At 45.3% G+C, this 19,213-nt stretch overlaps 1 protein-coding gene across 1 annotated transcript in view; it reads left to right on the top strand.

Annotated features, from left to right (window-relative positions):
• The window catches only part of LOC144893991 (protein cornichon homolog 2-like), a 245,187-nt gene that overhangs the window by 198,593 nt on the left and 27,381 nt on the right, over window positions 1-19,213 (top strand). The gene's annotated exons all lie outside the window — the stretch shown is intronic.

The following is a 19,213-nucleotide window of genomic DNA, read 5'->3' as shown; positions in this document are numbered from 1 at the left end:
AAAATTTTCTAAAATCCTGTTTTCTCTTTGTCATTATGGGGTATTGAGTGTAGATTGATGAGGGAAAAAATGAATTTAAACGATTTCAGCATAAGTCTGCAACATAACAAAATGTGAAAAAAGTGAAGGGGTCTGAATACTTTCTGAATGCACTGTAGATAGATGACTTACCTGAGTTGCCATGGTTTAAACCAATCATAATATAAACAATTATTTTGCACAAAGGTATTTGTCATGTACGTTATATTACATTTTATAAACAAATGAAGTTGTGGATTTAAGTTGAATTTGTTTTTCCTAAACAAAGAAAATATACTTATCGAGTCCATTCTCCCCTGCAGAATTAGTTGAGGCTGATAAAACTTATCCCAGTTCAGCAGATGACATGATTTTAGGTGTGGGTCAATAAATGGACTAAATTGTGCTTCACAAGTATAATGACAAGTTTTACGTATCAAATTAACACACGTTCTACTCCAATCTCGGTATAATTTTGTAGTTTTCCTCTCTGCGGCAGTTAAATACTACATGCAGTTATCAAATAGCTTTAGACTTCATTCTTTTCCCCAGTTACTGCGCTTCTTTCAGTGCAAAAATGGGACAGACTGTATGTTGCATGAAATGACAATGTTATGGAAGATTTTCTACCCCTAAGTCACTAAATTTAACGACTTCTGAGTTAACATATTGGAAGTTGCCGCAAGCACACATGCAGCTCCTTTGTGCAGCAAGCTGCCATTCTTGTTATTGGCAATGCTTCAAAATAACATTTTAGTGACATTTCTTATTGCTCAAAACATTGGGAATTTTTAATTTTCATAAAAAAATGTAAAATGGCACAGCAAACGTATCGTACAAAAAAACATTAACCAGCACTTCTGGTAAGTTTGTATACTGTCAGTAGTTAGTTAATATCACTCTACCTGAGGTAGTTTGAGATTGTGCTATTTTCTGTTGGTAACCGGTGCAAAGTCAGGCAATCAAACATTTCACATTAGCCCTTGCACAAACACAACCCCGCAGACATTTGCTTGTCTTGCACCGACAGCAGTTGGACGTCTTGCAGTGTTGGGGCTTTGGCTCCTTCAGCCTCATTATTGCCACAAGCTTGCCAGAGACAACATTTCTGCCAAAGTCTGTGTCATTAACTTATGATGGCTGGCAAAGAGATGGGCCTGCTTACAAACTACCATCTGATGCAAAATTCGGAGCACATGGAGATGAAATGTATCCTCAGTAGGGGGGAAGGCAATGCAAGTCTCCCTTGGTGGTAGCGACAAGGTGAGCATGCAATGCATCGAGGTTGCCTTCCAAGTCAGCACTGTCATACAGACATGTGAACAGTTGTTTTGCATCCAAGATGACATCATCTGTGACATTCAGACTTTGATTAGGTCCCCAAACCTGACTAAGGGTAAAAGGTCTCCAATGTTGGCAACTGCAGCTTTATAAGCTCTTTTCTTCCCTCTCCTGCAGGGATAACTCAAAGTGAGAATATATGCACAAAGAAGAACAGATGTAAGCTGTGAGGCATCATCGTCGTACTTTATTGCCAGGCATTCTGCGATCTGGTGTGTGGGCAAAAAAACATCAAATTTGTAAACCCAGTGTTCATTCAGTCCTACCAGACGAGTACTATAATAGATGCACATCGTGATTACATCAGTGTCTGTTGCCATAACTACAGACCGTTTGTGGCCCAGGTTCTGTGCACAGTTGTGGCCTCTGCATGATATTCCAGGAATACAAATGACACTGCATGTTGTCAAGGACACTGTACGATCAGCATTAAAGAGTATACAACCTAAAATAATCTGATACCCTCATGGGGAGCATTGTCGTGATGTGTCCATGATTGTCCCAGGTAGATGAGAAGGTTAGCCTTACTCAGAGGACTCTGAATAAAGCTCTTCCACTCAGGAATGGCCAGAGTATCATGAGGCTTATATTTCCTTCACCTTGCCTTGATGTGTCTTCTCTCTCTTCTAGTGTTCTTCACCCTTCAAGCTCTTTATAGCACTGGCATCATACAAATCACCAACAAAATTGATGCACTTGCAGGAATTGGGTTTCGTGCTAAGAATCTGCTTCAAGTAACTCCTCTGCAGGTCACATAAGTTGCCGCTGCTAAGCTGCTGGTAGCGTTAGATGAAGATCATTGCATCAACAACTACATGGTATTCATAAAATACTTACCCTGCGCAGTCAACTTGTTGCGAGCCAACTCTTCTGTTTTTGAACATTTTTTTTCTTTGATCCAATGTGGCTGCCAGACCACGTGAGTGATGACATCATAAATTTATATTCTCTAATATAATTGTTGCGTAGTCATGCTCAATACATTTCAAACTGATCAGACTAAGCGTTGTCCCTGTCGAATTATGACGTCATAATTATGGCACCAATGACGTCATCATTAACAACACATTCCCCATATGGAGTTCTTTACAATGAGCCATGTTTCAATGTTTTTTCCATGCAGCGGTTTTGGAGATATAGAGGTGCAACATTTTTCGTTTTTTCCAAGATGGCGCCTGTACCACATGACCTATGACGTCATGATTATCATTAAAATATTCTAAAGGAGGAGGAGCTCCGATGGTGAAAATTTCGTGCCCATCAGACCAACAGTTACTGAAAAAAAAATCATAATGATCGGATGGATAAGTGTTGTATTTGTCGAATTATGACGTCATAGTACAAAGGCACCGATGACATCATCATTAACATATCTTACTCCCCATGGGGAGTAGTTGACAATGAGCCAGGTTTCAATTTTTTCCATGGATTGGTTTCAGAAATATAGAGGTGTGAAGTTTTTCCAAGATGGCGCCTGTACCAAGTGACCTATGACGTCATAATCATTACAATATGCCACAGGAGGAGGCGCTCCTATGGTGTAAATTTCATGTCAATCGGACCAACTGTTCCCGAGAAAATGAATTTTTGAAATTCAGACACGTACGGCACACGTACGTACGTAATTGAATGCTTAACCCCGCTTTTTGCTCTGCGAGCGCAGTGTAATGAGCACTGCAGGTTCTTCAGAATGTGGCAATATCTCTTCTTGTTTCCAGAGGTCACCAAGTAATGATTTCAAAGCCACTAGGTAATCCAATTCACTTTCCTTACATTTCCATGTGGATACTTTTTGCTGATTGATATGACATTGCAGATAGAGGCATTCTGGTAGTTCATTCAAGCAAAAGCTCCTCCGCCATCTATTCAGCATTCTCCGACTCATCACGAACATCCTTGAGTTTATTGACTTCTTCCATAAGCTTGCTGATGCTAATATATGATGAACAGATCAAGCTTGATGTACCTTTTTGTGGAACGACCATGATTCTGCAGACAGTGTCATCCACGTAGCATTTCTGAAGACGTGCTACAATATGTTGAGAGCAGTCGGAGGTGACATTCTCAACTCCATGGGTTTACAGGTGTGTACGAAACTGATCTCGCAAAGCTTTGATGAAGAATATACTGCCATCCCTGAATCGAGGCTTTTCTATTTCTGAGACAAGCTGAGAAAACGCAGCATCAAATGGACTCTGTTGGTTTTCAGCAGACATTATATGTGCAAGTACTCAGCAAGTATGAAGACATACAGTCGTGGCCAAAAATATTGGCACCCTTGCACCGTTTTCAAATAACTCACAATTTTCTCTAAAGATAAGTTGAAATTGACAAAAGTATTTGGTCTTCACAATTCTTTATTTCACTGTTAATATTACAGAACCTTTGTTTTTGATTCAGAACTTAATATATCCTTTTAAATCAGAAAATAAAAATAAATGGCATTGACAAAATTATTAACACCCTCGACTTAATACTGTACATGTACGGTGATACCTGACATTACGAGATATCATGTCTACACACTCATCACCAAAACCCTGCAGTTTATGCAGCATAGTCTGGTCTTTCAGTTCTTTGGCCTTCTTCCACACTGAGGCGTGATGATCAAAAGTGGAAACCAGCAGAAGGTTCCGGTCTCCTTTCTTCGTGCGTGATTTCTTACATATAAAACATTCTGTCTTGTAATTTACAGTAGGTGATTCTGATGATCTTCTGAGAGATGAATGCCTGGGAATGAAATGCTCTTGTGTTAGGTGGGCAACTATAATAAGTAATTTAAATCAGAAACACAGAAGACATTAGTGGTCATATGATGTATAACAAAGCATGATAATAACATAGTGCATGGTGCAACAAAAGAAAAGTGAATCTGAAAATGATTGCAAAAATGTGAGAAAACAGCTGTTTTGCATGGTGTTTAAGTGCCAACATGTTAATTATAAGACACAAGTTGATACCTCTATTAATCCATGCATCTGCATTCATGTCATCTGCTGAAATAGGATAAATTTGATAAGCACTACTTATGTATGGGAGAAAATACACAATCTGTATTTTTCTCATTTTTGCACAACAAATTGTAGGGTACATGTATAATTGTAGCCATAATTGTTTTTTGCAAAGTTTTTTGCAAAGCAGACCACCCAATTATATTACTAGAATTATATTACCAAAAACCCAATTATATTACAGGAAGGCCTATTAAAATAAATAAAATGCAAAATAAAAGTGCACTGAGTGAAGTCAGGTCCAGCTCATTTTTGGGGCCTTTGATGTCTGTGGATCCTGGATTATCTTAGGTTTACCAGAAAATCAACATTCCAAATGCAGGATTTTCTTCCTGATAATTGTGGGTGGAGTCAAACCAGCTCTCCAGCTAATGGGTTTGAAGGCTTCATACGCATGCACATTCAGTACATATATATACTGAAACGCAAAAGAAACTTACCACCTTTGAAACCTTTAAATATCAACAATAACACTGCGTGTAGTAAATGTGTGAACTTATTTGTGGACAATAGTGTCCTCGCTGTCAGACAAAACGGTCACGGATGGTCACTTGAACCTTCAATGGTCACTTCATAGCACAGCTGTTGAACAGCCGTTTTGACTGTCAGTGATTAGCCAAGGGGTACGGGATGATTTTAATGAGCTGCACGTGATGTCTTGATATTGGCTTTAAAAAGGCCAGTGCAAAATGGGCATTTTGACCGAAAAATTTGACCATTTTGACCATTTTGACCAACTTCAAAAAGACCGAAAACGCAAAAGAAACTTACCACTTGTTTGAAATGTAATAAAATTGTAACAGTTCAAAATAAAACAAACCAACAATTGCTAATTGAAACATTGGCATTTTATTGATGACATGTCAAGTTTTTGACCAAGATACACCATCTCATCAGTTTGTTCTACAGTACAGAACAGCACAGGGTGCAATGTCAGTCCCCTTTCAATAGCGTGTACGGCCACCATTGTTTTGGATACAGGCAGTGCATCGTCGGCGTATACTGCCTACCAGTCTTTGGATGGATTGCTGCTGGATTCTGTCCCACTCAGTCCTCAATGTCTGAAGCAGCTCTGCCCGTGTCCTGGCCCTGCCAACTACGTGTCTCCCAAGCTCATCCCACAGGTGCTCGATGGGATTCAGGTCAGGGGAGAGCGCAGGCCACTGCATGGTGTTGATGTTCTCGCCTTGGAGAAATGCAGTGGTAAAGCGAGCAGCATGGGGACGGGCGTTGTCATGCTGAAAGGTTCTCAGTTCTGGGTGGTCTAGCAGGAATGGCAGCAGATGAGGTCGCAGGATGTTATCCACATACCGCTGGGCGTTAAGATTCCCATCCACAACCACCAGTGGCATCCTGTACCGGCTTGATATGGCTGCCCACACCATCACACTTGGGCCACCCCACCTGTTGGCTTGACGCACGCAACAATCGGCATATTGCTCGCCATTTCTTCTCCAGACACACTCACGCCCATCAGGACTGTCCACACAGAACCTTGACTCATCGCTGAAAGCGACCTCGTTCCACTGCGCCAAGGTCCACCGCTGATGCTGCTGGCACCATCTCTGACGGTTGCGGCGATGGGCAACCGTCATCACGGGGCCTCTGTATGGTCTTCTGGCAGTCAGACCATAGTCATGCAGTCATCTTCGTGCAGTATCATTGGAGATCCGTGGGTTTGCACGCCCCGGAGTTTCTGCCACAGTGCGGGATGCTGGACGGAATCGATCCCGCAGGTGACTTCGGACCATCTGCCTGTCCTGCCTTGCAGTGGTGACTCTTGGCCTCCCTGATCGAGGTCTGTTATCTGCAGAGTTGTGGAGGGTGTCTCTGTCCACCAGGGCCGATATCGTCTGGTGTGAACAGCCAAGGCGACGTGCCACCTCACGGTAGCTCAGTCCACCTTGCAGCATGCCCAGGGCACGCTGCCGTTGATCCCTTGACAATCGTGGCATGTTGATTGAAATGCCCATTTTGCACTGGCCTTTTTAAAGCCAATATCAAGACATCACGTGCAGCTCATTAAAATCATCCCGTACCCCTTGGCTAATCACTGACAGTCAAAACGGCTGTTCAACAGCTGTGCTATGAAGTGACCATTGAAGGTTCAAGTGACCATCCGTGACCGTTTTGTCTGACAGTGAGGACACTATTGTCCACAAATAAGTTCACACATTTACTATACGCAGTGTTATTGTTGATATTTAAAGGTTTCAAAGGTGGTAAGTTTCTTTTGTGTTTTCGGTCTTTTTGAAGTTGGTCAAAATGGTCAAATTTTTCGGTCAAAATGCCCATTTTGCACTGGCCTTTTTAAAGCCAATATCAAGACATCACATGCAGCTCATTAAAATCATCCCGTACCTCTTGGCTAATCACTGACAGTCAAAACGGCTGTTCAACAGCTGTGCTATGAAGTGACCATTGAAGGTTCAAGTGACCATCCATGACCGTTTTGTCTGACAGTGAGGACACTATTGTCCACAAATAAGTTCACACATTTACTACACGCAGTGTTATTGTTGATATTTAAAGGTTTCAAAGGAGGTAAGTTTCTTTTGCGTTTCAGTATATATATATATATATATATATATATATATATATATATATATATATATATATATATATATATATATATATATATATATATATATATATATATATATATATATATATACATACATATATATATACATATATATATATATATATATATATATATATATATATATATATATATATATATATATATACAGTGAAACCTTGACTTACGAGTTTAATTCGTTCTGTGACCGAGCTCGTAACTCAATTTGCTCGTTTCTCAAATTAAATTTCCCCATTAAAATGCATTGAAATGCTATTAATCCGTTCCAGTCCGCCAAAAACCACACCAATTTTTTTTTAAATATACAGTATATATAAAAATATCTCGCGCTTTATATTTCACCTGTATGCAGCATACAAGTTGGCAGGATGGCCTGGACTGGAGGTACGCACACTTGACTCTAAAGTCTAAACTGTCCAGCCTGGGTTTGAATCCCGACCCAGCTATAACCTGTCATGGGTGAATCACAGGCAGGGTGATTCATCAATGTGTGTACCGCTAAACTGGGCGCCCCGTTTGCGTCCCATGAGTTGTTGGATGTTAAGGATCTCACCGTGTTTTCCACAAAGAGAAGGCGAGCTATCGCCGGCACTCTGAACAAGTTGTGGCCTGGCATGCTCTTCTCCTCTGCCATTATATACGTCCTCGGCATCTTTTTCCAGAAGAGCCCTGTCTCGTCACAGTTTAAGATTTGCTGGGGGATGTATCGTTCGGCTTCTATCAGTTCGGCAAAAGTTATAATAAAATCTTCAGCTGCCTTCACATCCGCCTCACCAAGTCGACAACACGCACACCTCGCTCATGTTTTTCGACGATTGCGTGTTTTATATCCAAGCACATCATCCTCTTCTTCTTCTCAGTACTGCCCTTGGCACTCAATTTCTTAGGACCCGTGGTTAAAACTAAGAAATTTTCCAAAATAACCAAAATGCGAAAACAAAGCAGCAGCTATATACGGCAGAGATGCTTGCACGGCAAGATAACCACGTGACCGGAACCCACCTGGTGGCGGGTGGCGTCAGCTCCAAAATAACCAAAATGCGAAAACAAAGCAGCAGCTATATACGGCAGAAATGCTTGCACGGCAAGATAACCACGTGCTCGGAACCCACCTGGTGGCGGGTGGCGTCAGCTCCAAAATAACCAAAATGCGAAAACAAAGCAGCAGCTATATACGGCAGAAATGCTTGCACGGCAAGATAACCACGTACTCGGAACCCACCTGGTGGCGGGTGGCGTCAGCTCCAAAATAACCAAAATGCGAAAACAAAGCAGCAGTGATATACGGCAGAAATGCTTGCACGGCAAGATAACCACGTGACCGGAACCCACCTGGTGGCGGGTGGCGTCAGCTCCAAAATAACCAAAATGCGAAAACACAACAGCAGCGATATCCGGCAGAAATGCTTGCACGGCAAGATAACCACGTGCTCGGAACCCACCTGGTGGCGGGTGGCGTCAGCTCCAAAATAACCAAAATGCGAAAACAAAGCAGCAGCTATATACGGCAGAAATGCTTGCACGGCAAGATAACCACGTACTCGGAACCCACCTGGTGGCGGGTGGCGTCAGCTCCAAAATAACCAAAATGCGAAAACAAAGCAGCAGTGATATACGGCAGAAATGCTTGCACGGCAAGATAACCACGTGACCGGAACCCACCTGGTGGCGGGTGGCGTCAGCTCCAAAATAACCAAAATGCGAAAACACAACAGCAGCGATATCCGGCAGAAATGCTTGCACGGCAAGATAACCACGTGACCGGAACCCACCTGGTGGCGGGTGGCGTCAGCTCCAAAATAACCAAAATGCGAAAACAAAACAGCAGCGATATACGGCAGAGATGCTTGCACGGCAAGATAACCACGTGACCGGAACCCACCTGGTGGCGGGTGGCGTAAGCTCGTAACTCAGATCTCGGCTCGCATCTCAAAGCAATAAACCGCCCGAGCGACGGCTCGTATCTCGGAAAACTCGTAAGTTGGTGCACTCGTAAGTCAAGGTTTCACTGTATATATATATATATATATATAAATAAATATATAAATATTGTAAAATATTGGGGCGGTTGGGATTAAACATTTTTAGAGAAAGAAAGGCGCTTCCAAAGAGAAAGTAAAATGAGACCTACTCCACAAATTTGAGCAAATAAACAAGCGCAGACCCGGTCTCATGTCAATTATACATGTACACGGTCTCAGGCGTGCCAAGGTAGTCTATTTGGTGCTATCCTTCTTTAGTGGTCCTACAGGTGCACATTGTGTTTGATGGCTGCTAGGTTGCTAAAATCACAAACCATGTGGCTACCGACATCCTTCTTCTAACCGATCGACATGTCCTCTTCTGGACATTGCAAGAAACAGTGAGACTTGAAATAAAGTTCGTTCTCCATACATCTCACTCAAAGGTATTCTGCATCAGGCGAATTTCAGGATGGCACCTTGGAGGGCTCTGAAATATATATACATACATATATATATATATATATATATTGTTATCGTTTTTAGAACCTTCACATGTAAATTTAGTAGTAAATTCCCTTATAAATGACCCCTGTGTACATGTCCCCTTAATTGGCTGTTAATTAAAGATTGCACCTTAGTTAGTCCATGGACAACATGTAGGACACTTTAGGATCTCTCTATAGTTATATCATTATTATGTGTTCCAGGTAAGGCTGTGTTTCCAATAGTTGACTCTGTGTTGCATCAATCAAATAAGATAGGTCCCTTTCAATATCCCCAATCGTCTCTTCAAAGTGCCAGTAACAGTTGGGCTGTTTTCGTTGGCGTTCGCCGCCGTTGCATTGGGCTGTTTTCGTCGCCCCAGACTCCATTACGCACGAGGTCATCTCGGAGAAGAAGGGGGGAGGAGCCGCCAGACCATGGGCGTGGCACCACCTCGTCATCAAAGGTGGAGCCAGAGAGCCCTTAACAACCAACCAGGGCTCGGTGGGCATGGCTTGATAGGGCGTGGCAAGAAACGTCTGGTGAGTTCGAGAGGGTTCCACGGGTGTGGTAATAAAACCCTTGGCACGATGCCCCCACCAGAGACGCGTGAGGAGGTTCAAGAGAGTCAGTAAGAGGCAGATGAGTGAGGGAGCATGACCCAAGAAGTTGAGGGAGGATCGTCCATTCATTTTCTTGGCGCGGACATCCTGCGGAGAGTGAGAGTCGGCATGCTCGTGGGCGATACCAACCAGCACTGACGACCGGGTTTTCACCACTGAACCAAGGGCGAGGGCGTGCACGCGGGGCACCGACGTCGTGCCGCGATCCCCGGACCTCCATGCCGCCAGCTCTGTGGACCATCTGCCCTTCTCATCCCTCCAGCCATTCCTGCCTGCAATTCCCTATTCATGTGAGTCTGTCTGTATTGTCCTGTGGGGATACGTTAAGCCTGTATAGATAAGAATTGCTCTGTGTATCTGCTTCTTCTTCTTCACTGTAAATTACTTTCGTTCCCTTCTTCTTTGGTTTTGGTTTTTGTGTAAATAATTAATAAATCCCTGTTCCTTCTTATTCTTTGGTTTCTTTCTCGTCCGATCGCTTTAGTGATTACCCCATTGAGTACCTGTGGCACGATTTCGGCCGAACCGCTTACAATCGGTTTAGTCTTCTGTTAACGGCCCGCGTCGCAGCTCGCTTCGCTCAGCGCAATCCATCTATTACGCTGCGGCTCGGGCGGGAGTATTTCCTCGCGTACCGGAAGGCGCTGGTACTTAGCTCATAGGAAGGATTGGCCTACTACCCTATTCAGCGCTGAATGGGCGTGATGTCATACCCCCTAGGACCTGTCGGACGGCCAGCTTAACAAGACAAGGGGATTAACCCCCCCTTGTTAACGGGAGTGCCGTCCCCTGGATCCGTAACAATTGGTGTCTGGGAGTGGGATTTGAACCTGAACCAAATTTTTAATCCATCGAAAAAATTTGGTCAAAATTTGGAGCGGCCGAAATTTTTATTAATATCCCAAATTAAAGTCGTGCCATGGATAGTCAAGGTGATCGGATGCCGGTGGGGGTAGAAGAGGAGGGTTTGGAGGTAACCCAGGACCCCAGGGAGGAATTGGGAGAGAGGGAGGAGGAGAGCGATGAGGATGTGGTAGACGAGGTTTCAGGCGCACAAGATGGCAGCCTCGCGCACGAGGTTTCAGGCGCACAAGATGGCGCCTCGCACGTGGTGGCCTCGGTAGCCACGCCTGCGGCGCAAGTGGGAGGGATAGACATGAAAGCCCTCATGGCGCAGCTGCAGGCAGTCATCCAAATGGAAATGGGAAACCAACTTGTGGGATTGAGGGCTGATAGTGAGAAATTGGGAGGCCAAATTGGAGCAATGGGAAGCCAAATTGGAGCAATAAGGGACGAAGCGAGGGGTACCAGTGACCAAATTGGGAAGTTAGACAGCAAATTGGAGCGGATAAGTAAAGTTGGGGACAGAATGGGTGACCGCATACAAAAATGTGGGGAGAGCATGAATCGCATGTTGAGCGGGAGAGGCACACGGGTACGCAATGAGGTAACGCGACTCGAGGAGCGCAGGTTGAGTGAGTCGGAGCAAGGCGCAGGTAACTGGATGGGGGTAGAAATCGCGACCCGGGGTATGGGAAAGCCGGTGACCGCCGAGGTAGGAGAGAAAATTTTATTCGGACCAGCGGTCGTCGAAGAGAAAGAAACAAACGAATTAATTATTGTGGGAATTGAAATTGAAGAGACGGCAGAGATAGGAATTGAATCGGAGAAAGTGATGGATAATGTACAAAGTCTGAATTCACATCCTGATGCCGTACTTGCTAATCCTTATAAAGATTTGCAGGTGCGCGTGGAGGGGAGGATCCCAAAGGTGAGTAAGGTGGTATATGGTGCTAAGAGGTTTTGCAGGAGGATGTTTCGCGCAAAAAGAATTTTCGCGCGCTTCGGAACGAGAAAGCACTCGGGTTTTGGTGGAGGGTCCCTTGTGAGTGGTGTGAGTGAAAATGGCATGCTTGCGAGGAAAAAGTGTGCGTCGGAGAGTGAGTGTGTGACAGAGTATGGGAGTGATACCGGGTGCGAGAGCGAATGCACGTCGGAGGGTATGTGTGAAACAGTGTACGGAGTGTGACACGGAGGGTAAGTTGGTGGTGGAGCGGGTGCGAGAATGCACACTTGGTATGGTTGAGCGTGTGCGACGAGGCACACCTGAGTTGGTGGTGGCGCGGGTGCGGGAGGGCACATCGGAGCACGTGAGTGGGTGGATGCAAGAGTGCACCCCCATGAGTGGTACGGAGTACGTACCGGGAGAGTGTGCGCAAGAAGGGGCGTGAGAGGTGTGGTGTGTAACAGAGAGTGCGGTGGTGGAATGGACGGAGTATGTGGAATGCATGAGAGGCGCTGAGCCGCCGGGGTTGGTAAATGTAAAAAGTAACGGGTGGTGTGAGCATGTCCGGGGAGCATCGACGTTAAACGGGATAGCGGTGAGACCGACGTTTAACCGACGCGAGCTCTCGGTCCGTGCCGGGCTTTGGGTATTGCGGGAGCCGGCGGGGATCGGTGCTGCGTCGCTCCTCTTCGGAGCGTCGTGCACGATCCGGGCCGGGCCTCGCCCTGCACGGTTGAGTCCGGGCTTTGCCGGGCAAGGCGACCGGTCCAGTTCGAGGGCAGGTAGGAGGGATCGGAACGGCGCCCCCTTGTGGTGGCGGCTTTCCACCCGGGCAAGGTTGGCCCATCGCGCTTGGGGGCGAAAGGCCCTGCGTAGGGATGGCGCTTTAAACCTCGGCCCAACCAAACCTCCTCCCCTGAACCGAATGCCGGACGGACTCGACCTACAGGCGACCAAACCACCGGAATTCATTGCTCGGCTTTGCGAAGCCGAGTTTTAATGATGTAACGACGCACCGAGAGGCTCAAGTGAGTGGACTGTGATGATAATAGTGTTTTGATTCGAAATTTGGAATAGTGAATATGATTGGCAGTAATGATTGGCAAATTCGATGGGTAAAAATGATTGGCAGTAATGATTGGCAAATTTGATTGGCAGAAAATTGGATGGGCAAAATTAATAGTGAGAGATAGCCGATGTGGAGGGATGGCAAATACATCATCCCTCACATCAACCCGGGCACATGAGCTATAGTTTATGGGGTTTGGCGGTGCAAACCAAGCCAGGGAGGGTTAGGATAAATGGATTAGGGATCTAGAGCAATTACAGTAGGTAACTTTAGATTTAAGTAGTGACATTGTACCTGTAGAGGGGACGTAGCAGATTAGTGGATTATAATAACGAGGGAGCGCAATAGTATAAGGGAAGACGGGGAGCACGAGTTTCAGAAGGGAGTAGTTAGATCAGATGATGCTGTGTGTGTGTGTAGAAAGAGTATTTAGCAGAGTATTGTGAGTGTGGGTGAATGGCATTGTAGTGAATGAAGAAGCCTGGGAGGAAAGGAGGGTGCAAGAGCCACCAGGTGTGTGTGAGCACAGGTGTGCAAGTGAACAGGTGTATGGGGAATGGTTATGTGAAATAGCTAGTATGGAATGGAGTATGGAATGGATGGTGTGGAGTGAGTAGTGTGGAAAACGTGGAGTGGAGTGGTTGGTGCGAAAGGAGTGGATGGGGAAGATGGACCCCCATCACGAATACTCGGGGAGGGTCGTTTAAGAGTTAGGTAGAGGGCATAGGTAAATTGTGGTGGATATTGGCATCTGTGGTGCGTGTGGTAGAATGGTGTTTGGATGGGTGCATTAGTGACGTGGAAATGGCTGGGCGTGTGGCCTGTTAGTGTGTATGGTTAAATGGGCACTCCGCCACTGTGAGGATGTCGGCCAGGTGAGGCCGCAGGTGGGCTCTGGGAGCCGGTAGAGTTGTGAATGGGGCCCGAGGATCCGGAGGACGGACCCGGGTAGCCCAGTGCCAGAGAGGGCAACGAGGGGTAAGTGCCAGGGAGGGCCTTCCCCAGTTAGATAGGTTAGGGTAAGGAGCAGGTAAGCTCGGAGGCAACTGCGGTGGCGGAGGTGTGCAGGTGAGTAGACCTGCTAGGGAAGCCACATGACCCAGTCCTGAAATTGTGCAAAGGCACAGGGAGTTGAATCGTGGGAGTGAGACCCCAAATTGGAGAGCGCCACAGTATGTGCAATGGGAGTTCGGTTTTTAGAACCGCATAGTGTAAGACGGCCAATGGTTTGGCAGAAAAAGACCCCGGGTAGTGTAAAGTGTGTTAATGTCATTTAGAGGATAGTTAGGATTGGAATCTCCTCGCACCATCTACAGCCACTCACCTGAGGTCGTAACGGAACTCCAACCATGGTTTTGTTTAATTTTGTTGCAAATGTTTTGGGATGTAAGACGTATCATGACGTGGGTGTGACATTGTGTTGTTGTTCCATCTCTTCCTCCTTAAGAGGGATTGATGATGAATTGGGTGATGGCAAATTTGGTTGGTTAGAGCGATTGTGAACCAATTTGGTATTAGGGGAGATAAGGGGAAGACGAGACGATAGACAAATTTGTAAATTGTTGTGTAAATACGGGGTAAGGGGCGAGGGTGGAGTAGGAGACCGGGGGGGGGGGGGGGGAGGGGTGACGTACGTTAGGGACGAGCGTTCCCCGCTCGATCTCCAGGCGCACCTCACCTCTGCATTGCCTTTATTGATGTGTACCCTTGCGCCCTTGCCCATTGCTGACTCTGCTTTGTCTTCCTCCCCACCCATGGACCGTGCTCTCTGGGCACTGAGGGTGAGCGTGCGGGAGCCGCATCTGTGCGCCCGAGCCACCGCTGCCAGCTGCCTGGATCAATGCACAACCTTATGGACCACACGTTTGAGGCTAAGCACCACACCCCTATGGACCACGGTACTGTGCCCGAGCCGCCGCTGCCAGCTGCCTGGATCGATGCACCACCTTATGGACCACACGTTTGTGGCTAAGCACCACACCCCTATGAACCACGGTACTGTGGCCGAGCACCACTGATGGACCCCACGTGTTGGGGCCTGGCCCCTCTGCTGGGACCGGCCATGATGGCCAGAGCAAAGCTTGCTTGCGGACCATGGAGAGGTGGCCCCTATGCCATACAGGTGGACCACCCTTAGTTGGCCCCTGTTGGCCATAAATAAAGAGTGGACGCATTGTGTGCCCTTTTTGTTATTCACAAATAGGCAGCAAGCCACAAGAACATCAACATAGAAGAGTCAACATCAAGAAACATCGGGCCAGCAGAGCAGGAGCTGACAAGAAGAAGACCATCAGTTTGTTTTTATTGTGTGTGCAATGTAGCACTGGATGGTGCTTATTGGTGCTTTGGTGCTTGCATGCTCGGGGATGCATTGTAATATCAATTCTGCATCCCCGGGCATGTGGAGGTGGTGTATCGTTGCAGTGCATGCTTTTTCCTCCCTCCCGCAGGATTCTTTTTGTCTCCCAAAGAAATGACAGGTCCTGGGTTGCCATGTAACTACAAATAGTGTCTTGTAAATAATGCTCCCCACCGTAAATGTTTAGTTTGAGAATAATTCCGCAATTTCGGTTAATTGTGGGTGCGAATCTGTTTGGTAGGGTGCAACGTAGTAGGCGGGACATATTTAACTCTTTTAAAAATATCGCACTCAGGGGAGAAGTTAATAGTAGAGGGGTATTACACCGGCGTGTCACATTAAGTTAAAGTTTTTTTCGGCCCGAGACGTGCCGTGAGGAATGAGGGTGCTGTGTTACGGTTTTTAGAACCTTCACATGTAAATTGAGTACCAGTTCACTGGTAATTCCCTGCTTGTCGTTAAAGGCAGCAAAAAGGGTTGGCGTCAGGAAGGGCATCCGGCCGTAAAACATTGCTTCAAAAAGGGGACCGAAAAACAACAACCACAGTTCCCGAAAAAGGCCAACCCCCGCTTGCGGGGAAAAAATGGCCTCTAAAGGTGGTTTTTTTTTTTTTTTTTACATGTAAATTTAGTAGTAAATTCCCTTATAAATGACCCCTGTGTACATGTCCCCTTAATTGGCTGTTAACTAAAGATTGCACCTTAGTTAGTCCATGTACAACACGTAGGACACTTTAGGATCTCTCTATAGTTATATAATTATTATGTGTTCCAGGTAAGGCTGTGTTTCCAATAGTTGACTCTACGTTGCATCAATCAAATAAGATAGGTCCCTCTCAATATCCCCAATCGTCTCTTCAAAGTGCCAGTAACAGTTGGGCTGTTTTCGTTGGCGTTCGTCGCCGTTGCATTGGGCTGTTTTCGGCGGCATTCGCCGCCGTTGCATTGGGCTGTTTTCGTCTCCCCAGACTCCATTACGCACGAAGTCATCTCGGAGAAGAAGGGGGGAGGAGCCGCCAGAGCATGGGCGTGGCACCACCTCATCATCAAAGGTGGAGCCAGAGAGCCCTTAACAACCAACCAGGGCTCGGTGGGCATGGCTTGATAGGGCGTGGCAAGAAACATCTGGTGAGTTCGAGAGGGTTCCAAGGGTGTGCTAATAAAACCTTTGGCGCGAGCCCCCCACCAGAGATGCGTGAGGAGGTTCAAGAGAGTCGGTAAGAGGCAGATGAGTGAGGGAGCACGACCCGAGAAGTTGAGGGAGGATCGTCCATTCATTTTCTTGGCGCGAACATCCTGCGGCGAGTGTGAGTCGGCACGCTCGTGGGCGATACCAAACAGCACTGATGACCGGGTTTCGCCACTGAGCCAAGGGCGAGGGCGTGCACGCGGGGCACCGACGTCGTGCCGCGATCCCCGGACCTCCCTGCCGCCAGCTCTGTGGACCGTCTGCCCTTCTCATCCCTCCAGCCATTCCTGCCTGCAATTCCCTATTCACGTGAGTCTGTCTGTATTGTCCTGTGGGGATAAGTTAAGCCTGTATAGTTAAGAATTGCTCTGTGTATCTGCTTCTTCTTCTTCACTGTAAATTACTTTTGTTCCCTTCTTCTTTGGTTTTGGTTTTGTGTAAATAATTAATAAATCCCTGTTCCTTCTTATTCTTTGGTTTCTTTCTCGTCCGATCGCTTTAGTGATTTCCCCATTGAGTACCTGTGGCGTGATTTCGGCCGAACCGCTTACAATCGGGTTTAGTCTTCTGTTAACGGCCCGCGTCGCAGCTCGCTTCGCTCGGCGCCATCCATCTATTATGCTGCGGCTCGGGCGGGAGTATTTCCTCGCGTACCGGAAGGCGATGGTACTTCGGTCATAGGAAGGATTGGCCTACTACCCTATTCAGCGCTGACCGGGCATGACGTCATACCCCCCAGGACCGGTCGGATAGCCAGCTTAACAAGACAAGGGGATTAACCCCCCTTTGCTAACAGGAGTGCTGTCCCCCGGATCCGTAACAATATATATATATATATATATATATATATATATATATATATATATATATATATATATATATATATATATATATATACATACATATACATATATATATATACATATATATAATTATATATATATATATATATATATATATATGTGTGTGTGTGTGTCTGTATGAGTGCATGCTCAAGCCACTGCTACCAGCCGCCATCTCCACACGTGGCTGGGCCTAATCATTTGGTGTGTGTGTGGTTTTTTAAAAATTATTTATGGGATATTGCCCACCACAAAGCCAGAAGGCCACTCGAGGTAGGGGATACACAAAGAAAACAAAAGCAGAACAAGTATGCCTTGGATTGAAACAAGACAAATGTAAAAAGTTGTCTCTTCACAGAACAAAAAGGGCTGGGAGGGGTTAACTAGTCTGCTTCGGGACAACAGTGCCTTACCGCCATTTGTGAGGGTTATGACTATAATTTAGAACCATGCCACAGTAAAGCGTTTGTGTTTAAGATTCCTGAATTGCAAATAGTTGTTCATGCAATGCTTGCTCACCAAATGATGTTTTGCTCTGTGGATGATGTGTGTGTCCATAACCTTAGCAGAATATACCAAAGTGTTGCCGCTATGTTTTGAGTTTGTTTGTAAAAAGGTTTTGGATGAATCTGGATTCGTACCAGACTGCTTTGCATTTGTATCATCAGAATATGGATGCCTTATTGATATGCACTTTATTTCTCCGAACTTGCCAAGAATGTCAGAATTTTTTTTTAGAAATACTGTATTTTTACCTGAATTTTATGGATTTCCGACTCCTGCTACTTTTTTGGCCAAAATGATTCCCACTTTCTTGTGGAGTCTGCTAGGGACGATTTTTGGTCCAAGTCTTGCACAAACTCGATGGCTAGGAATGCTGCTCAAATTTAAGTTGCAGGAATTCGTAATATGTGCACTTCCTCTGTACCATCCTAGCACATATGAATTGAAAAGATGATGTCGAACAATAAACCCAGAATTTCTATTTATTGTAAATTTGGATCGACCGTGGTTATTGTGACTCATTTACATCGAAAAGCTCAATAACCTTACCAACTTATGGCACCATCAGATCGTTAAAGAAGGATAAGCACTGAGAAAGTCCTTGTTCCTTATTCACAATGAGCCATGATCCATGAGTCCTGAGTCAGTGGTGAAAAGCCCCGGTACATGAAATGCGGCCTGCCCATCCATCACACTTTAAGCTATTCTCGAATGATATCAATTCTGTGTCACACATACACTTATGTGGGAAACCAGCAATCTGTTAATATGTTAACAACATTATAACATCCTGTCTCACAATTATTTCTTGGTTGGGTAAACACTAAGCTAGCATGTAGCTCAGCAACTGTCCCAGCACCGTAAAATCATGCACTGCCATGCAGAGGCAAGGCAAACACTCATGAAATAACTCATACATACAGTACCTTCAGAAAGTATTCACACCCCTTGACTTTTTCACATTTTATGGTGTTACAACCTGAATGTAAAATGGATTAAATTTTTAAAAATGTCACTAATCTATAAACAATACCGTACCCCATAATTTCAAAATGGAAATATTTTTAGAATTTTTTAAACAAAATAATTAAATAAGAAAACCTGAAATGTCTTGAGTCAATAAGTATTCAACCCCTTTGCTATGACACTCCAAATTGAGGTCATGTGCATCCATTTTCCTTTGATTATCCTTGAGATGTCTCTACAACTTGTTTGGAATCCACCCATGGCCAATTCAATTGAATGGACATGATTTGGAAAGAAACACACCTTTCTATATAAGGTGCCACAGTTGGCAGTGCATGTCAGAGCAGAAACTCTACCATGAAGTACAAGGAATTGTCCATATAACCCTGCGATAGAATTGTGAGGATGCATATATCTGGGGAAAAAAACAATTTCTAGAATGTTGAAAGTTCCCAA

Source organism: Myxine glutinosa, chromosome 1 (assembly GCF_964187855.1).
Source record: "Myxine glutinosa chromosome 1, kmMyxGlut1.1, whole genome shotgun sequence".
Lineage (NCBI taxonomy): Eukaryota > Metazoa > Chordata > Myxini > Myxiniformes > Myxinidae > Myxine > Myxine glutinosa.
This window is presented reverse-complemented; position numbering and strand designations above follow the sequence as displayed.